The sequence below is a fragment of the Larus michahellis genome, unplaced genomic scaffold, assembly GCF_964199755.1.
Source record: "Larus michahellis unplaced genomic scaffold, bLarMic1.1 SCAFFOLD_53, whole genome shotgun sequence".
Taxonomy (NCBI): domain Eukaryota; kingdom Metazoa; phylum Chordata; class Aves; order Charadriiformes; family Laridae; genus Larus; species Larus michahellis.
This window is the reverse complement of record NW_027436360.1, coordinates 227,289-251,359: the sequence shown is the minus strand read 5'-3', so window position 1 is coordinate 251,359 and position 24,071 is coordinate 227,289.

Genomic DNA, 24,071 nt, shown 5'->3' with positions numbered 1-24,071 from the left:
GGGAAAGCCGTGCCTCGTTGGAAAGCTCTTTGGCAGCCGCTCGCGTGGCCCCACAGCCCGTGGGGCTGCGGGCTTTGCGGCGGCCGTCAGCCTCGGCGCCACCGGCGCCCACCTTGCGCCGCCGCGCCAGCCTGCGAAGCATTTTCCGGTAGGGCCGCGGCTCTGGCCACAGCTCCCACGCCCGAAGAGCCAGGAGGGAAAGCCGTGCCTTGTTGGAAAGCTCTTTGGCAGCCGCTCGCGTGGCCCCACAGCCCGTGGGGCTGCGGGCTTTGCGGCGGCCGTCAGCCTCGGCGCCACCGGCGCCCACGTCGTGCCGTCGCGCCAGCCTGCGAAGCATTTTCCGGTAGGGCCGCGGCTCTGGCCACAGCTCCCACACCCGAAGAGCCAGGAGGGAAAGCCGTGCCTCGTTGGAAAGCTCTTTGGCAGCCGCTCGCGTGGCCCCACAACCCGTGGGGCTGTGGGCTTTCCGGCGGCCGTCAGCCTCGGCGCCACCGGCGCCCACCTGGCGCCGCCGAGCCAGCCTGCGAAGCATTTTCCGGTAGGGCCGCGGCTCTGGCCACAGCTCCCACGCCCGAAGAGCCAGGAGGGAAAGCCGTGCCTCGTTGGAAAGCTCTTTGGCAGCCGCTCGCGTGGCCCCACAGCCCGTGGGGCTGCGGGCTTTGCGGCGGCCGTCAGCCTCGGCGCCACCGGCGCCCACCTGGCGCCGCCGAGCCAGCCTGCGAAGCATTTTCCGGTAGGGCCGCGGCTCTGGCCACAGCTCCCACGCCCGAAGAGCCAGGAGGGAAAGCCGTGCCTCGTTGGAAAGCTCTTTGGCAGCCGCTCGCGTGGCCCCACAGCCCGTGGGGCTGCGGGCTTTGCGGCGGCCGTCAGCCTCGGCGCCACCGGCGCCCACGTGGTGCCGCCAAGCCAGCCTGCAAAGCATTTTTCGGTAGGGCCGTGGCTCTGGCCACAGCTCCCACGCCCGAAGAGCCAGGAGGGAAAGCCGTGCCTCGTTGGAAAGCTCTTTGGCAGCCGCTCGCGTGGCCCCACAGCCCGTGGGGCTGCGGGCTTTGCGGCGGCCGTCAGCCTCGGCGCCACCGGCGCCCACCTGGCGCCGCCGAGCCAGCCTGCGAAGCATTTTCCGGTAGGGCCGCGGCTCTGGCCACAGCTCCCACGCCCGAAGAGCCAGGAGGGAAAGCCGTGCCTCGTTGGAAAGCTCTTTGGCAGCCCCTCGCGTGGCCCCACAGCCCGTGGGGCTGCGGGCTTTGCGGCGGCCGTCAGCCTCGGCGCCACCGGCGCCCACGTGGTGCCGCCAAGCCAGCCTGCAAAGCATTTTCCGGTAGGGCCGCGGCTCTGGCCACAGCTCCCACGCCCGAAGAGCCAGGAGGGAAAGCCGTGCCTCGTTGCAAAGCTCTTTGGCAGCCGCTCGCGTGGCCCCACAGCCCGTGGGGCTGCGGGCTTTGCGGCGGCCGTCAGCCTCGGCGCCACCGGCGCCTACCTGGCGCCTCCGAACCAGCCTGCGAAGCATTTTCTGGTAGGGCTGCGGCTCTGGCCACAGCTCCCACGCCCGAAGAGCCAGGAGGGAAAGCCGTGCCTCGTTGCAAAGCTCTTTGGCAGCCGCTCGCGTGGCCCCACAGCCCGTGGGGCTGCGGGCTTTGCGGCGGCCGTCAGCCTCGGCGCCACCGGCGCCCACCTGGCGCCGCCGAGCCAGCCTGCGAAGCATTTTCCGGTAGGGCCGCGGCTCTGGCCACAGCTCCCACGCCCGAAGAGCCAGGAGGGAAAGCCGTGCCTCGTTGGAAAGCTCTTTGGCAGCCGCTCGCGTGGCCCCACAGCCCGTGGGGCTGCGGGCTTTGCGGCGGCCGTCAGCCTCGGCGCCAAGGGCGCCCACCTGGCGCCACCGAGCCAGCCTGCGAAGCATTTTCCGGTAGGGCCGCGTCTCTGGCCACAGCTCCCACGCCCGAAGAGCCAGGAGGGAAAGCCGTGCCTCGTTGGAAAGCTCTTTGGCAGCCGCTCGCGTGGCCCCACAGCCCGTGGGGCTGCGGGCTTTGCGGCGGCCGTCAGCCTCGGTGCCACCGGCGCCCACCTGGCGCCGCCGCGCCAGCCTGCGAAGCATTTTCCGGTAGGGCCGCGACTCTGGCCACAGCTCCCACGCCCGAAGAGCCAGGAGGGAAAGCCGTGCCTTGTTGGAAAGCTCTTTGGCAGCCGCTCGCGTGGCCGCACAGCCCGTGGGGCTGCGGGCTTTGCGGCGGCCGTCAGCCTCGGCGCCACCGGCGCCCACGTGGTGCCGTCGCGCCAGCCTGCGAAGCATTTTCCGGTAGGGCCGCGGCTCTGGCCACAGCTCCCACGCCCGAAGAGCCAGGAGGGAAAGCCGTGCCTCGTTGGAAAGCTCTTTGGCAGCCGCTCGCGTGGCCCCACAACCCGTGGGGCTGCGGGCTTTGCGGCGGCCGTCAGCCTCGGCGCCACCGGCGCCCACCTGGCGCCGCCGAGCCAGCCTGCGAAGCATTTTCCGGTAGGGCCGCGGCTCTGGCCACAGCTCCCACGCCCGAAGAGCCAGGAGGGAAAGCCGTGCCTCGTTGGAAAGCTCTTTGGCAGCCGCTCGCGTGGCCCCACAGCCCGTGGGGCTGCGGGCTTTGCGGCGGCCGTCAGCCTCGGCGCCACCGGCGCCCACCTGGCGCCGCCGAGCCAGCCTGCGAAGCATTTTCCGGTAGGGCCGCGGCTCTGGCCACAGCTCCCACGCCCGAAGAGCCAGGAGGGAAAGCCGTGCCTCGTTGGAAAGCTCTTTGGCAGCCGCTCGCGTGGCCCCACAGCCCGTGGGGCTGCGGGCTTTCCGGCGGCCGTCAGCCTCGGCGCCACCGGCGCCCACCTGGCGCCGCCGCGCCAGCCCGCGAAGCATTTTCCGGTAGGGCCGCGGCTCTGGCCACAGCTCCCACGCCCGAAGAGCCAGGAGGGAAAGCCGTGCCTCATTGGAAAGCTCTTTGGCAGCCACTCGCGTGGCCCCACAGCCCGTGGGGCTGCGGGCTTTGCGGCGGCCGTCAGCCTCGGCGCCACCGGCGCCCAGCTGGCGCCGCCGCGCCAGCCTGCGAAGCATTTTCCGGTAGGGCCGCGGCTCTGGCCACAGCTCTCACGCCCGAAGAGCCGGGAGGGAAAGCCGTACCTCGTTGGAAAGCTCTTTGGCAGCCGCTCGCGTGGCCCCACAGCCCGTGGGGCTGCGTGCTTTGCGGCGGCCGTCAGCCTCGGCGCCACCGGCGCACACCTGGCACCGCTGCGCCAGCCTGCGAAGCATTTTCCGGTAGGGCCGCGTCTCTGGCCACAGCTCCCACGCCCGAAGAGCCGGGAGGGAAAGCCGTGCCTCGTTGGAAAGCTCTTTGGCAGCCGCTCGCGTGGCCCCACAGCCCGTGGGGCTGCGGGCTTTCCGGCGGCCGTCAGCCTCGGCGCCACCGGCGCCCACCTGGCGCCGCCGCGCCAGCCCCCGAAGCATTTTCCGGTAGGGCCGCGGCTCTGGCCACAGCTCCCACGCCCGAAGAGCCAGGAGGGAAAGCCGTGCCTCGTTGGAAAGCTCTTTGGCAGCCGCTCGCGTGGCCCCACAGCCCGTGGGGCTGCGGGCTTTCCGGCGGCCGTCAGCCTCGGCGCCACCGGCGCCCACCTGGCGCCGCCGCGCCAGCCTGCAAAGCATTTTCTGGTAGGGCCGCGTCTCTGGCCACAGCTCCCACGCCCGAAGAGCCAGGAGGGAAAGCCGTGCCTCGTTGGAAAGCTCTTTGGCAGCCGCTCGCGTGGCCCCACAGCCCGTGGGGCTGCGGGCTTTGCGGCGGCCGTCAGCCTCGGCGCCACCGGCGCCCACCTGGCGCCGTCGCGCCAGCCCCCGAAGCATTTTCCGGTAGGGCCGCGGCTCTGGCCACAGCTCCCACGCCCGAAGAGCCAGGAGGGAAAGCCGTGCCTCGTTGGAAAGCTCTTTGGCAGCCGCTCGCGTGGCCCCACAGCCCGTGGGGCTGCGGGCTTTGCGGCGGCCGTCAGCCTCGGCGCCACCGGCGCCCACCTGGCGCCGCCGCGCCAGCCCCCGAAGCATTTTCCGGTAGGGCTGCGTCTCTGGCCACAGCTTCCACGCCTGAAGAGCCAGGAGGGAAAGCCGTGCCTCATTGGAAAGCTCTTTGGCAGCCGCTCGCGTGGCCCCACAGCCCGTGGGGCTGCGGGCTTTGCAGCGGCCGTCAGCCTCGGCGCCACCGGCGCACACCTGGCACCGCCGCGCCAGCCTGCGAAGCATTTTCCGGTAGGGCCGCGTCTCTGGCCACAGCTCCCACGCCCGAAGAGCCGGGAGGGAAAGCCGTGCCTCGTTGGAAAGCTCTTTGGCAGCCGCTCGCGTGGCCCCACAGCCCGTGGGGCTGCGGGCTTTGAGGCGGCCGTCAGCCTCGGCGCCACCGGCGCCCACCTGGCGCCGCCGCGCCAGCCCCCGAAGCATTTTCCGGTAGGGCCGCGGCTCTGGCCACAGCTCCCACGCCCGAAGAGCCAGGAGGGAAAGCCGTGCCTCGTTGGAAAGCTCTTTGGCAGCCGCTCGCGTGGCCCCACAGCCCGTGGGGCTGCGGGCTTTGCGGCGGCCGTCAGCCTCGGCGCCACCGGCGCACACCTGGCGCCGCCGCGCCAGCCCCCGAAGCATTTTCCGGTAGGGCCGCGTCTCTGGCCACAGCTCCCACGCCCGAAGAGCCAGGAGGGAAAGCCGTGCCTCGTTGGAAAGCTCTTTGGCAGCCGCTCGCGTGGCCCCACAGCCCGTGGGGCTGCGGGCTTTGCGGCGGCCGTCACCCTCGGCGCCACCGGCGCCCACCTGGCGCCGTCGCGCCAGCCCCCGAAGCATTTTCCGGTAGGGCCGCGGCTCTGGCCACAGCTCCCACGCCCGAAGAGCCAGGAGGGAAAGCCGTGCCTCGTTGGAAAGCTCTTTGGCAGCCGCTCGCGTGGCCCCACAGCCCGTGGGGCTGCGGGCTTTGCGGCGGCCGTCAGCCTCGGCGCCACCGGCGCCCACCTGGCGCCGCCGCGCCAGCCCCCGAAGCATTTTCCGGTAGGGCTGCGTCTCTGGCCACAGCTTCCACGCCTGAAGAGCCAGGAGGGAAAGCCGTGCCTCGTTGGAAAGCTCTTTGGCAGCCGCTCGCGTGGCCCCACAGCCCGTGGGGCTGCGGGCTTTGCGGCGGCCGTCAGCCTCGGCGCCACCGGTGCCCACGTGGCGCCGCCGCGCCAGCCCCCGAAGCATTTTCCGGTAGGGCCGCGTCTCTGGCCACAGCTTCCACGCCCGAAGAGCCAGGAGGGAAAGCCGTGCCTCGTTGGAAAGCTCTTTGGCAGCCGCTCGCGTGGCCCCACAGCCCGTGGGGCTGCGGGCTTTGCGGCGGCCGTCAGCCTCGGCGCCACCGGTGCCCACCTGGCGCCGCCGCGCCAGCCCCCGAAGCATTTTCCGGTAGGGCCGCGTCTCTGGCCACAGCTTCCACGCCCGAAGAGCCAGGAGGGAAAGCCGTGCCTCGTTGGAAAGCTCTTTGGCAGCCGCTCGCGTGGCCCCACAGCCCGTGGGGCTGCGGGCTTTGCGGCGGCCGTCAGCCTCGGCGCCACCGGTGCCCACGTGGCGCCACCGCGCCAGCCCCCGAAGCATTTTCCGGTAGGGCCGCGGCTCTGGCCACAGCTCCCACGCCCGAAGAGCCAGGAGGGAAAGCCGTGCCTCGTTGGAAAGCTCTTTGGCAGCCGCTCGCGTGGCCCCACAGCCCGTGGGGCTGCGGGCTTTGCGGCGGCCGTCAGCCTCGGCGCCACCGACGCCTACGTAGCGCTGCCGCGCCAGCCTGTGAATCATTTTTCGGTAGGGCCGTGGCTCTGGCCACAGCTCCCACGCCCGAAGAGCCAGGAGGGAAAGCCGTGCCTCGTTGGAAAGCTCTTTGGCAGCCGCTCGCGTGGCCCCACAGCCCGTGGGGCTGCGGGCTTTGAGGCGGCCGTCAGCCTCGGCGCCACCGGCGCCCACCTGGCGCCGCAGCGCCAAGCTGCGAAGCATTTTCCGGTAGGGCCGCGTCTCTGGCCACAGCTCCCACACCCGAAGAGCCAGGAGGGAAAGCCGTGCCTCGTTGGAAAGCTCTTTGGCAGCCGCTCGCGTGGCCCCACAGCCCGTGGGGCTGCGGGCTTTGCGGCGGCCGTCAGCCTCGGCACCACCGGCGCCCACCTGGCGCCGCCGCGCCAGCCCCCGAAGCATTTTCCGGTAGGGTCGCGGCTCTGGCCACAGCTCCCACACCCGAAGAGCCAGGAGGGAAAGCCGTGCCTCGTTGGAAAGCTCTTTGGCAGCCGCTCGCGTGGCCCCACAGCCCGTGGGGCTGTGGGCTTTGCGGCGGCCGTCAGCCTCGGCGCCACCGGCGCCCACGTGGCGACGCCGCGCCAGCCCCCGAAGCATTTTCCAGTAGGGCCGCGGCTCTGGCCACAGCTCCCACGCCCGAAGAGCCAGGAGGGAAAGCCGTGCCTCATTGGAAAGCTCTTTGGCAGCCGCTCGCGTGGCCCCACAGCCCGTGGGGCTGCGGGCTTTGCGGCGGCCGTCAGCCTCGGCGCCACCGACGCCTACGTAGCGCTGCCGCGCCAGCCTGCGAAGCATTTTCCGGTAGGGCCGCGGCTATGGCCACAGCTCCCACGCCCGAAGAGCCAGGAGGGAAAGCCGTGCCTCGTTGGAAAGCTCTTTGGCAGCCGCTCGCGTGGCCCCACAGCCCGTGGGGCTGCGGGCTTTGCGGCGGCCGTCAGCCTCGGCGCCACCGGCGCCCACCTGGCGCCGCCGCGCCAAGCTGCGAAGCATTTTCCGGTAGGTCCACGTCTCTGGCCACAGCTCCCACGCCCGAAGAGCCAGGAGGGAAAGCCGTGCCTCGTTGGAAAGCTCTTTGGCAGCCGCTCGCGTGGCCCCACAGCCCGTGGGGCTGCGGGCTTTGCGGCGGCCGTCAGCCTCGGCGCCACCGGCGCCCACCTGGCGCCGCCGCGCCAGCCCCCGAAGCATTTTCCGGTAGGGCCGCGTCTCTGGCCACAGCTCCCACACCCGAAGAGCCAGGAGGGAAAGCCGTGCCTCGTTGGAAAGCTCTTTGGCAGCCGCTCGCGTGGCCCCACAGCCCGTGGGGCTGCGGGCTTTCCGGCGGCCGTCAGCCTCGGCGCCACCGGCGCCCACGTGGCGACGCCGCGTCAGCCCCCGAAGCATTTTCCGGTAGGGCCGCGGCTCTGGCCACAGCTCCCACGCCCGAAGAGCCAGGAGGGAAAGCCGTGCCTCATTGGAAAGCTCTTTGGCAGCTGCTCGCGTGGCCCCACAGCCCGTGGGGCTGCGGGCTTTGCGGCGGCCGTCAGCCTCGGCGCCACCGGCGCCCACCTGGCGCCGCCGCGCCAGCCTGCGAAGCATTTTCCGGTAGGGCCGCGGCTCTGGCCACAGCTCCCACGCCCGAAGAGCCGGGAGGGAAAGCCGTGCCTCGTTGGAAAGCTCTTTGGCAGCCGCTCGCGTGGCCCCACAGCCCGTGGGGCTGCGGGCTTTGCGGCGGCCGTCAGCCTCGGCGCCACCGGTGCCCACGTGGCGCCGCCGCGCCAGCCCCCGAAGCATTTTCCGGTAGGGCCGCGTCTCTGGCCACAGCTTCCACGCCCGAAGAGCCAGGAGGGAAAGCCGTGCCTCGTTGGAAAGCTCTTTGGCAGCCGCTCGCGTGGCCCCACAGCCCGTGGGGCTGCGGGCTTTGCGGCGGCCGTCAGCCTCGGCGCCACCGACGCCTACGTAGCGCTGCCGCGCCAGCCCCCGAAGCATTTTCCGGTAGGGCCGCGGCTCTGGCCACAGCTCCCAGGCCCGAAGAGCCAGGAGGGAAAGCCGTGCCTCGTTGGAAAGCTCTTTGGCAGCCGCTCGCGTGGCCCCACAGCCCGTGGGGCTGCGGGCTTTGCGGCGGCCGTCAGCCTCGGCGCCACCGGCGCCCACCTGGCGCCGCCGCGCCAAGCTGCGAAGCATTTTCCGGTAGGGCCACGTCTCTGGCCACAGCTCCCACGCCCGAAGAGCCAGGAGGGAAAGCCGTGCCTCGTTGGAAAGCTCTTTGGCAGCCGCTCGCGTGGCCCCACAGCCCGTGGGGCTGCGGGCTTTGAGGCGGACGTCAGCCTCGGCGCCACCGGCGCCCACCTGGCGCCGCCGCGCCAGCCCCCGAAGCATTTTCCGGTAGGGCCGCGGCTCTGGCCACAGCTCCCACACCCGAAGAGCCAGGAGGGAAAGCCGTGCCTCGTTGGAAAGCTCTTTGGCAGCCGCTCGCGTGGCCCCACAGCCCGTGGGGCTGCGGGCTTTGCGGCGGCCGTCAGCCTCGGCGCCACCGGCGCCCACGTGGCGACGCCGCGCCAGCCCCCGAAGCATTTTCCGGTAGGGCCGCGGCTCTGGCCACAGCTCCCATGCCCGAAGAGCCAGGAGGGAAAGCCGTGCCTCATTGGAAAGCTCTTTGGCAGCCGCTCGCGTGGCCCCACAGCCCGTGGGGCTGCGGGCTTTGCGGCGGCCGTCAGCCTCGGCGCCACCGGCGCCCACCTGGCGCCGCCGCGCCAGCCTGCGAAGCATTTTCCGGTAGGGCCGCGTCTCTGGCCACAGCTCCCACGCCCGAAGAGCCGGGAGGGAAAGCCGTGCCTCGTTGGAAAGCTCTTTGGCAGCCGCTCGCGTGGCCCCACAGCCCGTGGGGCTGCGGGCTTTGCGGCGGCCGTCAGCCTCGGCGCCACCGGTGCCCACGTGGCGCCACCGCGCCAGCCCCCGAAGCATTTTCCGGTAGGGCCGCGGCTCTGGCCACAGCTCCCACGCCCGAAGAGCCAGGAGGGAAAGCCGTGCCTCGTTGGAAAGCTCTTTGGCAGCCGCTCGCGTGGCCCCATAGCCCGTGGGGCTGCGGGCTTTGCGGCGGCCGTCAGCCTCGGCGCCACCGACGCCTACGTAGCGCTGCCGCGCCAGCCTGTCAATCATTTTTCGGTAGGGCCGCGGCTCTGGCCACAGCTCCCACGCCCGAAGAGCCAGGAGGGAAAGCCGTGCCTCGTTGGAAAGCTCTTTGGCAGCCGCTCGCGCGGCCCCACAGCCCGTGGGGCTGCGGGCTTTGAGGCGGCCGTCAGCCTCGGCGCCACCGGCGCCCACCTGGCGCCGCAGCGCCAAGCTGCGAAGCATTTTCCGGTAGGGCCGCGTCTCTGGCCACAGCTCCCACACCCGAAGAGCCAGGAGGGAAAGCCGTGCCTCGTTGGAAAGCTCTTTGGCAGCCGCTCGCGTGGCCCCACAGCCCGTGGGGCTGCGGGCTTTGCGGCGGCCGTCAGCCTCGGCACCACCGGCGCCCACCTGGCGCCGCCGCGCCAGCCCCCGAAGCATTTTCCGGTAGGGTCGCGGCTCTGGCCACAGCTCCCACACCCGAAGAGCCAGGAGGGAAAGCCGTGCCTCGTTGGAAAGCTCTTTGGCAGCCGCTCGCGTGGCCCCACAGCCCGTGGGGCTGCGGGCTTTGCGGCGGCCGTCAGCCTCGGCGCCACCGGCGCCCACGTGGCGACGCCGCGCCAGCCCCCGAAGCATTTTCCAGTAGGGCCGCGGCTCTGGCCACAGCTCCCACGCCCGAAGAGCCAGGAGGGAAAGCCGTGCCTCATTGGAAAGCTCTTTGGCAGCCGCTCGCGTGGCCCCACAGCCCGTGGGGCTGCGGGCTTTGCGGCGGCCGTCAGCCTCGGCGCCACCGGCGCCCACCTGGCGCCGCCGCGCCAGCCCCCGAAGCATTTTCCGGTAGGGCCGCGGCTCTGGCCACAGCTCCCACGCCCGAAGAGCCGGGAGGGAAAGCCGTGCCTCGTTGGAAAGCTCTTTGGCAGCCGCTCGCGTGGCCCCACAGCCCGTGGGGCTGCGGGCTTTGCGGCGGCCGTCAGCCTCGGCGCCACCGGTGCCCACGTGGCGCCGCCGCACCAGCCCCCGAAGCATTTTCCGGTAGGGCCGCGTCTCTGGCCACAGCTTCCACGCCCGAAGAGCCAGGAGGGAAAGCCGTGCCTCGTTGGAAAGCTCTTTGGCAGCCGCTCGCGTGGCCCCACAGCCCGTGGGGCTGCGGGCTTTGCGGCGGCCGTCAGCCTCGGCGCCACCGACGCCTACGTAGCGCTGCCGCGCCAGCCTGCGAAGCATTTTCCGGTAGGGCCGCGGCTCTGGCCACAGCTCCCACGCCCGAAGAGCCAGGAGGGAAAGCCGTGCCTCGTTGGAAAGCTCTTTGGCAGCCGCTCGCGTGGCCCCACAGCCCGTGGGGCTGCGGGCTTTGCGGCGGCCGTCAGCCTCGGCGCCACCGGCGCCCACCTGGCGCCGCCGCGCCAAGCTGCGAAGCATTTTCCGGTAGGGCCACGTCTCTGGCCACAGCTCCCACCCCCGAAGAGCCAGGAGGGAAAGCCGTGCCTCGTTGGAAAGCTCTTTGGCAGCCGCTCGCGTGGCCCCACAGCCCGTGGGGCTGCGGGCTTTGCGGCGGCCGTCAGCCTCGGCGCCACCGGCGCCCACCTGGCGCCGCCGCGCCAGCCCCCGAAGCATTTTCCGGTAGGGCCGCGTCTCTGGCCACAGCTCCCACACCCGAAGAGCCAGGAGGGAAAGCCGTGCCTCGTTGGAAAGCTCTTTGGCAGCCGCTCGCGTGGCCCCACAGCCCGTGGGGCTGCGGGCTTTCCAGCGGCCGTCAGCCTCGGCGCCACCGGCGCCCACGTGGCGACGCCGCGTCAGCCCCCAAAGCATTTTCCGGTAGGGCCGCGTCTCTGGCCACAGCTCCCACGCCCGAAGAGCCAGGAGGGAAAGCCGTGCCTCATTGGAAAGCTCTTTGGCAGCCGCTCGCGTGGCCCCACAGCCCGTGGGGCTGCGGGCTTTGCGGCGGCCGTCAGCCTCGGCGCCACCGGCGCCCACCTGGCGCCGCCGCGCCAGCCTGCGAAGCATTTTCCGGTAGGGCCGCGGCTCTGGCCACAGCTCCCACGCCCGAAGAGCCGGGAGGGAAAGCCGTGCCTCGTTGGAAAGCTCTTTGGCAGCCGCTCGCGTGGCCCCACAGCCCGTGGGGCTGCGGGCTTTGCGGCGGCCGTCAGCCTCGGCGCCACCGGTGCCCACGTGGCGCCGCCGCGCCAGCCCCCGAAGCATTTTCCGGTAGGGCCGCGTCTGTGGCCACAGCTTCCACGCCCGAAGAGCCAGGAGGGAAAGCCGTGCCTCGTTGGAAAGCTCTTTGGCAGCCGCTCGCGTGGCCCCACAGCCCGTGGGGCTGCGGGCTTTGCGGCGGCCGTCAGCCTCGGCGCCACCGACGCCTACGTAGCGCTGCCGCGCCATCCCCCGAAGCATTTTCCGGTAGGGCCGCGGCTCTGGCCACAGCTCCCAGGCCCGAAGAGCCAGGAGGGAAAGCCGTGCCTCGTTGGAAAGCTCTTTGGCAGCCGCTCGCGTGGCCCCACAGCCCGTGGGGCTGCGGGCTTTGCGGCGGCCGTCAGCCTCGGCGGCACCGGCGCCCACCTGGCGCCGCCGCGCCAAGCTGCGAAGCATTTTCCGGTAGGGCCACGTCTCTGGCCACAGCTCCCACGCCCGAAGAGCCAGGAGGGAAAGCCGTGCCTCGTTGGAAAGCTCTTTGGCAGCCGCTCGCGTGGCCCCACAGCCCGTGGGGCTGCGGGCTTTGCGGCGGCCGTCAGCCTCGGCGCCACCGGCGCCCACCTGGCGCCGCCGCGCCAGCCCGCGAAGCATTTTCCGGTAGGGCCGCGGCTCTGGCCACAGCTCCCACGCCCGAAGAGCCAGGAGGGAAAGCCGTGCCTCATTGGAAAGCTCTTTGGCAGCCGCTCGCGTGGCCCCACAGCCCGTGGGGCTGCGGGCTTTGCGGCGGCCGTCAGCCTCGGCGCCACCGACGCCTACGTAGTGCTGCCGCGCCAGCCTGTGAATCATTTTCCGGTAGGGCCGCGTCTCTGGCCACAGGTCCCACGCCCGAAGAGCCAGGAGGGAAAGCCGTGCCTCGTTGGAAAGCTCTTTGGCAGCCGCTCGCGTGGCCCCACAGCCCGTGGGGCTGCGGGCTTTGCGGCGGCCGTCAGCCTCGGCGCCACCGGCGCACACCTGGCGCCGCCGCGCCAGCCTGCGAAGCATTTTCCGGTAGGGCCGCGTCTCTGGCCACAGCTCCCACGCCCGAAGAGCCAGGAGGGAAAGCCATGCCTCGTTGGAAAGCTCTTTGGCAGCCGCTCGCGTGGCCCCACAGCCCGTGGGGCTGCGGGCTTTGCGGCGGCCGTTAGCCTCGGCGCCACCGGCGCCCACCTGGCGCCGTCGCGCCAGCCCCCGAAGCATTTTCCGGTAGGGCCGCGGCTCTGGCCACAGCTCCCACGCCCGAAGAGCCAGGAGGGAAAGCCGTGCCTCGTTGGAAAGCTCTTTGGCAGCCGCTCGCGTGGCCCCACAGCCCGTGGGGCTGCGGGCTTTGCGGCGGCCGTCAGCCTCGGCGCCACCGGCGCACACCTGGCGCCGCCACGACAGCCCAAAAAGCATTTTCCGGTAGGGCCGCGGCTCTGGCCACAGCTCCCACGCCCGAAGAGCCAGGAGGGAAAGCCGTGCCTCGTTGGAAAGCTCTTTGGCAGCCGCTCGCGTGGCCCCACAGCCCGTGGGGCTGCGGGCTTTGCGGCGGCCGTCAGCCTCGGCACCACCGGCGCACACCTGGCGCCGCCGCGCCAGCCTGCGAAGCATTTTCCGGTAGGGCCGCGTCTCTGGCCACAGCTCCCACGCCCGAAGAGCCAGGAGGGAAAGCCATGCCTCGTTGGAAAGCTCTTTGGCAGCCGCTCGCGTGGCCCCACAGCCCGTGGGGCTGCGGGCTTTGCGGCGGCCGTTAGCCTCGGCGCCACCGGCGCCCACCTGGCGCCGTCGCGCCAGCCCCCGAAGCATTTTCCGGTAGGGCCGCGGCTCTGGCCACAGCTCCCACGCCCGAAGAGCCAGGAGGGAAAGCCGTGCCTCGTTGGAAAGCTCTTTGGCAGCCGCTCGCGTGGCCCCACAGCCCGTGGGGCTGCGGGCTTTGCGGCGGCCGTCAGCCTCGGCGCCACCGGCGCCCACCTGGCGCCGCCACGACAGCCCCCGAAGCATTTTCCGGTAGGGCCGCGTCTCTGGCCACAACTCCCACGCCCAAAGAGCCAGGAGGGAAAGCCGTGCCTCGTTGGAAAGCTCTTTGGCAGCCGCTCGCGTGGCCCCACAGCCTGTGGGGCTGCGGGCTTTGCGGCGGCCGTCAGCCTCGGCGCCACCGGCACCCACGTGGCGCCGCCGCGCCAGCCCCCGAAGCATTTTCCGGTAGGGCCGCGGCTCTGGCCACAGCTCCCACGCCCGAAGAGCCAGGAGGGAAAGCCGTGCCTCGTTGGAAAGCTCTTTGGCAGCCGCTCGCGTGGCCCCACAGCCCGTGGGGCTGCGGGCTTTGCGGCGGCCGTCAGCCTCGGCGCCACCGGCGCCCACCTGGCGCCGCCGCGCCAAGCTGCGAAGCTTTTTCCGGTAGGGCCACGTCTCTGGCCACAGCTCCCACGCCCGAAGAGCCAGAAGGGAAAGCCGTGCCTCGTTGGAAAGCTCTTTGGCAGCCGCTCGCGTGGCCCCACAGCCCGTGGGGCTGCGGGCTTTCTGGCGGCCGTCAGCCTCGGCGCCACCGGCGCCCACCTGGCGCCGCCGCGCCAGCCTGCGAAGCATTTTCCAGTAGGGCCGCGGCTCTGGCCACAGCTCCCACGCCCGAAGAGCCAGGAGGGAAAGCCATGCCTCGTTGGAAAGCTCTTTGGCAGCCGCTCGCGTGGCCCCACAGCCCGTGGGGCTGCGGGCTTTGTGGCGGCCGTCAGCCTCGTCGCCACCGGCGCCCACCTGGCGCCGCCGCGCCAGCCCCCGAAGCATTTTCCGGTAGGGCCGCGTCTCTGGCCACAGCTCCCACGCCCGAAGAGCCAGGAGGGAAAGCCGTGCCTCGTTGGAAAGCTCTTTGGCAGCCGCTCGCGTGGCCCCACAGCCCGTGGGGCTGCGTGCTTTGCGGCGGCCGTCAGCCTCGGCGCCACCGATGCCTACGTAGCGCTGCCGCGCCAGCCTGTGAATCATTTTCCGGTAGGGCCGCGGCTCTGGCCACAGCTCCCACACCCGAAGAGCCAGGAGGGAAAGCCGTGCCTCGTTGGAAAGCTCTTTGGCAGCCGCTCGCGTGGCCCCACAGCCCGTGGGGCTGCGGGCTTTGCGGCGGCCGTCAGCCTCGGCGCCACCGGCGCCCACCTGGCGCCGCCGCGCCAGCCCCCGAAGCATTATCCGGTAGGGCCGTGTCTCTGGCCACAGCTCCCACGCCCGAAGAGCCAGGAGGGAAAGCCGTGCCTCGTTGGAAAGCTCTTTGGCAGCCGCTCGCGTGGCCCCACAGCCCGTGGGGCTGCGGGCTTTGCGGCGGCCGTCAGCCTCAGCGCCACCGGCGCCCACGTGGCGCTGCCGCGCCAGCCCCCGAAGCATTTTCCGGTAGGGCCGCGGCTCTGGCCACAGCTCCCACGCCCGAAGAGCCAGGAGGGAAAGCCGTGCCTCGTTGGAAAGCTCTTTGGCAGCCGCTCGCGTGGCCCTACAGCCCGTGGGGCTGCGGGCTTTGCGGCGGCCGTCAGCCTCGGCGCCACCGGTGCCCACGTGGCGCCACCGCGCCAGCCCCCGAAGCATTTTCCGGTAGGGCCGCGGCTCTGGCCACAGCTCCCACGCCCGAAGAGCCAGGAGGGAAAGCCGTGCCTCGTTGGAAAGCTCTTTGGCAGCCGCTCGCGTGGCCCCACAGCCCGTGGGGCTGCGGGCTTTGCGGCGGCCGTCAGCCTCGGCGGCACCGACGCCTACGTAGCGCTGCCGCGCCAGCCTGTGAATCATTTTTCGGTAGGGCCGCGGCTCTGGCCACAGCTCCCACGCCCGAAGAGCCAGGAGGGAAAGCCGTGCCTCGTTGGAAAGCTCTTTGGCAGCCGCTCGCGTGTCCCCACAGCCCGTGGGGCTGCGGGCTTTGAGGCGGCCGTCAGCCTCGGCGCCACCGGCGCCCACCTGGCGCCGCCGCGCCAAGCTGCGAAGCATTTTCCGGTAGGGCCGCGTCTCTGGCCACAGCTCCCACACCCGAAGAGCCAGGAGGGAAAGCCGTGCCTCGTTGGAAAGCTCTTTGGCAGCCGCTCGCGTGGCCCCACAGCCCGTGGGGCTGCGGGCTTTGCGGCGGCCGTCAGCCTCGGCGCCACCGGCGCCCACCTGGCGCCGCCGCGCCAGCCTGCGAAGCATTTTCCGGTAGGGCCGCGGCTCTGGCCACAGCTCCCACACCCGAAGAGCCAGGAGGGAAAGCCGTGCCTCGTTGGAAAGCTCTTTGGCAGCCGCTCGCGTGGCCCCACAGCCCGTGGGGCTGCGGGCTTTCCAGCGGCCGTCAGCCTCGGCGCCACCGGCGCCCACGTGGCGACGCCGCGTCAGCCCCCAAAGCATTTTCCGGTAGGGCCGCGGCTCTGGCCACAGCTCCCACGCCCGAAGAGCCAGGAGGGAAAGCCGTGCCTCATTGGAAAGCTCTTTGGCAGCCGCTCGCGTGGCCCCACAGCCCGTGGGGCTGCGGGCTTTGCGGCGGCCGTCAGCCTCGGCGCCACCGGCGCCCACCTGGCGCCGCCGCGCCAGCCCCCGAAGCATTTTCCGGTAGGGCCGCGTCTCTGGCCACAGCTCCCACACCCGAAGAGCCAGGAGGGAAAGCCGTGCCTCGTTGGAAAGCTCTTTGGCAGCCGCTCGCGTGGCCCCACAGCCCGTGGGGCTGCGGGCTTTCCAGCGGCCGTCAGCCTCGGCGCCACCGGCGCCCACGTGGCGACGCCGCGTCAGCCCCCAAAGCATTTTCCGGTAGGGCCGCGGCTCTGGCCACAGCTCCCACGCCCGAAGAGCCAGGAGGGAAAGCCGTGCCTCATTGGAAAGCTCTTTGGCAGCCGCTCGCGTGGCCCCACAGCCCGTGGGGCTGCGGGCTTTGCGGCGGCCGTCAGCCTCGGCGCCACCGGCGCCCACCTGGCGCCGCCGCGCCAGCCTGCGAAGCATTTTCCGGTAGGGCCGCGGCTCTGGCCACAGCTCCCACGCCCGAAGAGCCGGGAGGGAAAGCCGTGCCTCGTTGGAAAGCTCTTTGGCAGCCGCTCGCGTGGCCCCACAGCCCGTGGGGCTGCGGGCTTTGCGGCGGCCGTCAGCCTCGGCGCCACCGACGCCTACGTAGCGCTGCCGCGCCATCCCCCGAAGCATTTTCCGGTAGGGCCGCGGCTCTGGCCACAGCTCCCAGGCCCGAAGAGCCAGGAGGGAAAGCCGTGCCTCGTTGGAAAGCTCTTTGGCAGCCGCTCGCGTGGCCCCACAGCCCGTGGGGCTGCGGGCTTTGCGGCGGCCGTCAGCCTCGGCGGCACCGGCGCCCACCTGGCGCCGCCGCGCCAAGCTGCGAAGCATTTTCCGGTAGGGCCACGTCTCTGGCCACAGCTCCCACGCCCGAAGAGCCAGGAGGGAAAGCCGTGCCTCGTTGGAAAGCTCTTTGGCAGCCGCTCGCGTGGCCCCACAGCCCGTGGGGCTGCGGGCTTTCCGGCGGCCGTCAGCCTCGGCGCCACCGGCGCCCACCTGGCGCCGCCGCGCCAGCCCGCGAAGCATTTTCCGGTAGGGCCGCGGCTCTGGCCACAGCTCCCACGCCCGAAGAGCCAGGAGGGAAAGCCGTGCCTCATTGGAAAGCTCTTTGGCAGCCGCTCGCGTGGCCCCACAGCCCGTGGGGCTGCGGGCTTTGCGGCGGCCGTCAGCCTCGGCGCCACCGACGCCTACGTAGTGCTGCGCGCCAGCCTGTGAATCATTTTCCGGTAGGGCCGCGTCTCTGGCCACAGGTCCCACGCCCGAAGAGCCAGGAGGGAAAGCCGTGCCTCGTTGGAAAGCTCTTTGGCAGCCGCTCGCGTGGCCCCACAGCCCGTGGGGCTGCGGGCTTTGCGGCGGCCGTCAGCCTCGGCGCCACCGGCGCACACCTGGCGCCGCCGCGCCAGCCTGCGAAGCATTTTCCGGTAGGGCCGCGTCTCTGGCCACAGCTCCCACGCCCGAAGAGCCAGGAGGGAAAGCCATGCCTCGTTGGAAAGCTCTTTGGCAGCCGCTCGCGTGGCCCCACAGCCCGTGGGGCTGCGGGCTTTGCGGCGGCCGTTAGCCTCGGCGCCACCGGCGCCCACCTGGCGCCGTCGCGCCAGCCCCCGAAGCATTTTCCGGTAGGGCCGCGGCTCTGGCCACAGCTCCCACGCCCGAAGAGCCAGGAGGGAAAGCCGTGCCCCGTTGGAAAGCTCTTTGGCAGCCGCTCGCGTGGCCCCACAGCCCGTGGGGCTGCGTGCTTTGCGGCGGCCGTCAGCCTCGGCGCCACCGATGCCTACGTAGCGCTGCCGCGCCAGCCTGTGAATCATTTTCCGGTAGGGCCGCGGCTCTGACCACAGCTCCCACACCCGAAGAGCCAGGAGGGAAAGCCGTGCCTCGTTGGAAAGCTCTTTGGCAGCCGCTCGCGTGGCCCCACAGCCCGTGGGGCTGCGGGCTTTGCGGCGGCCGTCAGCCTCGGCGCCACCGGCGCCCACCTGGCGCCGCCGCGCCAGCCCCCGAAGCATTATCCGGTAGGGCCGTGTCTCTGGCCACAGCTCCCACGCCCGAAGAGCCAGGAGGGAAAGCCGTGCCTCGTTGGAAAGCTCTTTGGCAGCCGCTCGCGTGGCCCCACAGCCCGTGGGGCTGCGGGCTTTGCGGCGGCCGTCAGCCTCAGCGCCACCGGCGCCCACGTGGCGCTGCCGCGCCAGCCCCCAAAGCATTTTCCGGTAGGGCCGCGGCTCTGGCCACAGCTCCCACGCCCGAAGAGCCAGGAGGGAAAGCCGTGCCTCGTTGGAAAGCTCTTTGGCAGCCGCTCGCGTGGCCCTACAGCCCGTGGGGCTGCGGGCTTTGCGGCGGCCGTCAGCCTCGGCGCCACCGGTGCCCACGTGGCGCCACCGCGCCAGCCCCCGAAGCATTTTCCGGTAGGGCCGCGGCTCTGGCCACAGCTCCCACGCCCGAAGAGCCAGGAGGGAAAGCCGTGCCTCGTTGGAAAGCTCTTTGGCAGCCGCTCGCGTGGCCCCACAGCCCGTGGGGCTGCGGGCTTTGCGGCGGCCGTCAGCCTCGGCGCCACCGACGCCTACGTAGCGCTGCCGCGCCAGCCTGTGAATCATTTTTCGGTAGGGCCGCGGCTCTGGCCACAGCTCCCACGCCCGAAGAGCCAGGAGGGAAAGCCGTGCCTCGTTGGAAAGCTCTTTGGCAGCCGCTCGCGTGGCCCCACAGCCCGTGGGGCTGCGGGCTTTGCGGCGGCCGTCACCCTCGGCGACACCGGCGCCCACCTGGCGCCTCCGAGCCAGCCTGCGAAGGATTTTCCGGTAGGGCCGCGTCTCTGGCCACAGCTCCCACGCCCGAAGAGCCAGGAGGGAAAGCCGTGCCTCGTTGGAAAGCTCTTTGGCAGCCGCTCGCGTGGCCCCACAGCCCGTGGGGCTGCGGGCTTTGCGGCGGCCGTCAGCCTCGGCACCACCGGCGCACACCTGGCGCCGCCGCGCCAGCCTGCGAAGCATTTTCCGGTAGGGCCGCGTCTCTGGCCACAGCTCCCACGCCCGAAGAGCCAGGAGGGAAAGCCATGCCTCGTTGGAAAGCTCTTTGGCAGCCGCTCGCGTGGCCCCACAGCCCGTGGGGCTGCGGGCTTTGCGGCGGCCGTTAGCCTCGGCGCCACCGGCGCCCACCTGGCGCCGTCGCGCCAGCCCCCAAAGCATTTTCCGGTAGGGCCGCGGCTCTGGCCACAGCTCCCACGCCCGAAGAGCCAGGAGGGAAAGCCGTGCCTCGTTGGAAAGCTCTTTGGCAGCCGCTCGCGTGGCCCCACAGCCCGTGGGGCTGCGGGCTTTGCGGCGGCCGTCAGCCTCGGCGCCACCGGCGCCCACCTGGCGCCGCCACGACAGCCCCCGAAGCATTTTCCGGTAGGGCCGCGTCTCTGGCCACAACTCCCACGCCCAAAGAGCCAGGAGGGAAAGCCGTGCCTCGTTGGAAAGCTCTTTGGCAGCCGCTCGCGTGGCCCCACAGCCTGTGGGGCTGCGGGCTTTGCGGCGGCCGTCAGCCTCGGCGCCACCGGCACCCACGTGGCGCCGCCGCGCCAGCCCCCGAAGCATTTTCCGGTAGGGCCGCGGCTCTGGCCACAGCTCCCACGCCCGAAGAGCCAGGAGGGAAAGCCGTGCCTCGTTGGAAAGCTCTTTGGCAGCCGCTCGCGTGGCCCCACAGCCCGTGGGGCTGCGGGCTTTGCGGCGGCCGTCAGCCTCGGCGCCGCCGGCGCCCACCTGGCGCCGCCGCGCCAAGCTGCGAAGCTTTATCCGGTAGGGCCACGTCTCTGGCCACAGCTCCCACGCCCGAAGAGCCAGAAGGGAAAGCCGTGCCTCGTTGGAAAGCTCTTTGGCAGCCGCTCGCGTGGCCCCACAGCCCGTGGGGCTGCGGGCTTTCTGGCGGCCGTCAGCCTCGGCGCCACCGGCGCCCACCTGGCGCCGCCGCGCCAGCCTGCGAAGCATTTTCCAGTAGGGCCGCGGCTCTGGCCACAGCTCCCACGCCCGAAGAGCCAGGAGGGAAAGCCATGCCTCGTTGGAAAGCTCTTTGGCAGCCGCTCGCGTGGCCCCACAGCCCGTGGGGCTGCGGGCTTTGTGGCGGCCGTCAGCCTCGTCGCCACCGGCGCCCACCTGGCGCCGCCGCGCCAGCCCCCGAAGCATTTTCCGGTAGGGCCGCGTCTCTGGCCACAGCTCCCACGCCCGAAGAGCCAGGAGGGAAAGCCGTGCCTCGTTGGAAAGCTCTTTGGCAGCCGCTCGCGTGGCCCCACAGCCCGTGGGGCTGCGTGCTTTGCGGCGGCCGTCAGCCTCGGCGCCACCGATGCCTACGTAGCGCTGCCGCGCCAGCCTGTGAATCATTTTCCGGTAGGGCCGCGGCTCTGGCCACAGCTCCCACACCCGAAGAGCCAGGAGGGAAAGCCGTGCCTCGTTGGAAAGCTCTTTGGCAGCCGCTCGCGTGGCCCCACAGCCCGTGGGGCTGCGGGCTTTGCGGCGGCCGTCAGCCTCGGCGCCACCGGCGCCCACCTGGCGCCGCCGCGCCAGCCCCCGAAGCATTATCCGGTAGGGCCGTGTCTCTGGCCACAGCTCCCACGCCCGAAGAGCCAGGAGGGAAAGCCGTGCCTCGTTGGAAAGCTCTTTGGCAGCCGCTCGCGTGGCCCCACAGCCCGTGGGGCTGCGGGCTTTGCGGCGGCCGTCAGCCTCGGCGCCACCGGCGCCCACCTGGCGCCGCCACGACAGCCCCCGAAGCATTTTCCGGTAGGGCCGCGTCTCTGGCCACAACTCCCACGCCCAAAGAGCCAGGAGGGAAAGCCGTGCCTCGTTGGAAAGCTCTTTGGCAGCCGCTCGCGTGGCCCCACAGCCTGTGGGGCTGCGGGCTTTGCGGCGGCCGTCAGCCTCGGCGCCACCGGCACCCACGTGGCGCCGCCGCGCCAGCCCCCGAAGCATTTTCCGGTAGGGCCGCGGCTCTGGCCACAGCTCCCACGCCCGAAGAGCCAGGAGGGAAAGCCGTGCCTCGTTGGAAAGCTCTTTGGCAGCCGCTCGCGTGGCCCCACAGCCCGTGGGGCTGCGGGCTTTGCGGCGGCCGTCAGCCTCGGCGCCACCGGCGCCCACCTGGCGCCGCCGCGCCAAGCTGCGAAGCTTTTTCCGGTAGGGCCACGTCTCTGGCCACAGCTCCCACGCCCGAAGAGCCAGAAGGGAAAGCCGTGCCTCGTTGGAAAGCTCTTTGGCAGCCGCTCGCGTGGCCCCACAGCCCGTGGGGCTGCGGGCTTTCTGGCGGCCGTCAGCCTCGGCGCCACCGGCGCCCACCTGGCGCCGCCGCGCCAGCCTGCGAAGCATTTTCCAGTAGGGCCGCGGCTCTGGCCACAGCTCCCACGCCCGAAGAGCCAGGAGGGAAAGCCATGCCTCGTTGGAAAGCTCTTTGGCAGCCGCTCGCGTGGCCCCACAGCCCGTGGGGCTGCGGGCTTTGTGGCGGCCGTCAGCCTCGTCGCCACCGGCGCCCACCTGGCGCCGCCGCGCCAGCCCCCGAAGCATTTTCCGGTAGGGCCGCGTCTCTGGCCACAGCTCCCACGCCCGAAGAGCCAGGAGGGAAAGCCGTGCCTCGTTGGAAAGCTCTTTGGCAGCCGCTCGCGTGGCCCCACAGCCCGTGGGGCTGCGTGCTTTGCGGCGGCCGTCAGCCTCGGCGCCACCGATGCCTACGTAGCGCTGCCGCGCCAGCCTGTGAATCATTTTCCGGTAGGGCCGCGGCTCTGGCCACAGCTCCCACACCCGAAGAGCCAGGAGGGAAAGCCGTGCCTCGTTGGAAAGCTCTTTGGCAGCCGCTCGCGTGGCCCCACAGCCCGTGGGGCTGCGGGCTTTGCGGCGGCCGTCAGCCTCGGCGCCACCGGCGCCCACCTGGCGCCGCCGCGCCAGCCCCCGAAGCATTATCCGGTAGGGCCGTGTCTCTGGCCACAGCTCCCACGCCCGAAGAGCCAGGAGGGAAAGCCGTGCCTCGTTGGAAAGCTCTTTGGCAGCCACTCGCGTGGCCCCACAGCCCGTGGGGCTGCGGGCTTTGCGGCGGCCGTCAGCCTCAGCGCCACCGGCGCCCACGTGGCGCTGCCGCGCCAGCCCCCGAAGCATTTTCCGGTAGGGCCGCGGCTCTGGCCACAGCTCCCACGCCCGAAGAGCCAGGAGGGAAAGCCGTGCCTCGTTGGAAAGCTCTTTGGCAGCCGCTCGCGTGGCCCTACAGCCCGTGGGGCTGCGGGCTTTGCGGCGGCCGTCAGCCTCGGCGCCACCGGTGCCCACGTGGCGCCACCGCGCCAGCCCCCGAAGCATTTTCCGGTAGGGCCGCGGCTCTGGCCACAGCTCCCACGCCCGAAGAGCCAGGAGGGAAAGCCGTGCCTCGTTGGAAAGCTCTTTGGCAGCCGCTCGCGTGGCCCCACAGCCCGTGGGGCTGCGGGCTTTGCGGCGGCCGTCAGCCTCGGCGGCACCGACGCCTACGTAGCGCTGCCGCGCCAGCCTGTGAATCATTTTTCGGTAGGGCCGCGGCTCTGGCCACAGCTCCCACGCCCGAAGAGCCAGGAGGGAAAGCCGTGCCTCGTTGGAAAGCTCTTTGGCAGCCGCTCGCGTGTCCCCACAGCCCGTGGGGCTGCGGGCTTTGAGGCGGCCGTCAGCCTCGGCGCCACCGGCGCCCACCTGGCGCCGCCGCGCCAAGCTGCGAAGCATTTTCCGGTAGGGCCGCGTCTCTGGCCACAGCTCCCACACCCGAAGAGCCAGGAGGGAAAGCCGTGCCTCGTTGGAAAGCTCTTTGGCAGCCGCTCGCGTGGCCCCACAGCCCGTGGGGCTGCGGGCTTTGCGGCGGCCGTCAGCCTCGGCGCCACCGGCGCCCACCTGGCGCCGCCGCGCCAGCCTGCGAAGCATTTTCCGGTAGGGCCGCGGCTCTGGCCACAGCTCCCACACCCGAAGAGCCAGGAGGGAAAGCCGTGCCTCGTTGGAAAGCTCTTTGGCAGCCGCTCGCGTGGCCCCACAGCCCGTGGGGCTGCGGGCTTTCCAGCGGCCGTCAGCCTCGGCGCCACCGGCGCCCACGTGGCGACGCCGCGTCAGCCCCCAAAGCATTTTCCGGTAGGGCCGCGGCTCTGGCCACAGCTCCCACGCCCGAAGAGCCAGGAGGGAAAGCCGTGCCTCATTGGAAAGCTCTTTGGCAGCCGCTCGCGTGGCCCCACAGCCCGTGGGGCTGCGGGCTTTGCGGCGGCCGTCAGCCTCGGCGCCACCGGCGCCCACCTGGCGCCGCCGCGCCAGCCCCCGAAGCATTTTCCGGTAGGGCCGCGTCTCTGGCCACAGCTCCCACACCCGAAGAGCCAGGAGGGAAAGCCGTGCCTCGTTGGAAAGCTCTTTGGCAGCCGCTCGCGTGGCCCCACAGCCCGTGGGGCTGCGGGCTTTCCAGCGGCCGTCAGCCTCGGTGCCACCGACGCCCACGTGGCGACGCCGCGTCAGCCCCCAAAGCATTTTCCGGTAGGGCCGCGGCTCTGGCCACAGCTCCCACGCCCGAAGAGCCAGGAGGGAAAGCCGTGCCTCATTGGAAAGCTCTTTGGCAGCCGCTCGCGTGGCCCCACAGCCCGTGGGGCTGCGGGCTTTGCGGCGGCCGTCAGTCTCGGCGCCACCGGCGCCCACCTGGCGCCGCCGCGCCAGCCTGCGAAGCATTTTCCGGTAGGGCCGCGGCTCTGGCCACAGCTCCCACGCCCGAAGAGCCGGGAGGGAAAGCCGTGCCTCGTTGGAAAGCTCTTTGGCAGCCGCTCGCGTGGCCCCACAGCCCGTGGGGCTGCGGGCTTTGCGGCGGCCGTCAGCCTCGGCGCCACCGGTGCCCACGTGGCGCCGCCGCGCCAGCCCCCGAAGCATTTTCCGGTAGGGCCGCGTCTGTGGCCACAGCTTCCACGCCCGAAGAGCCAGGAGGGAAAGCCGTGCCTCGTTGGAAAGCTCTTTGGCAGCCGCTCGCGTGGCCCCACAGCCCGTGGGGCTGCGGGCTTTGCGGCGGCCGTCAGCCTCGGCGCCACCGACGCCTACGTAGCGCTGCCGCGCCATCCCCCGAAGCATTTTCCGGTAGGGCCGCGTCTCTGGCCACAGCTCCCAGGCCCGAAGAGCCAGGAGGGAAAGCCGTGCCTCGTTGGAAAGCTCTTTGGCAGCCGCTCGCGTGGCCCCACAGCCCGTGGGGCTGCGGGCTTTGCGGCGGCCGTCAGCCTCGGCGGCACCGGCGCCCACCTGGCGCCGCCGCGCCAAGCTGCGAAGCATTTTCCGGTAGGGCCACATCTCTGGCCACAGCTCCCACGCCCGAAGAGCCAGGAGGGAAAGCCGTGCCTCGTTGGAAAGCTCTTTGGCAGCCGCTCGCGTGGCCCCACAGCCCGTGGGGCTGCGGGCTTTCCGGCGGCCGTCAGCCTCGGCGCCACCGGCGCCCACCTGGCGCCGCCGCGCCAGCCCGCGAAGCTTTTTCCGGTAGGGCCGCGGCTCTGGCCACAGCTCCCACGCCCGAAGAGCCAGGAGGGAAAGCCGTGCCTCATTGGAAAGCTCTTTGGCAGCCGCTCGCGTGGCCCCACAGCCCGTGGGGCTGCGGGCTTTGCGGCGGCCGT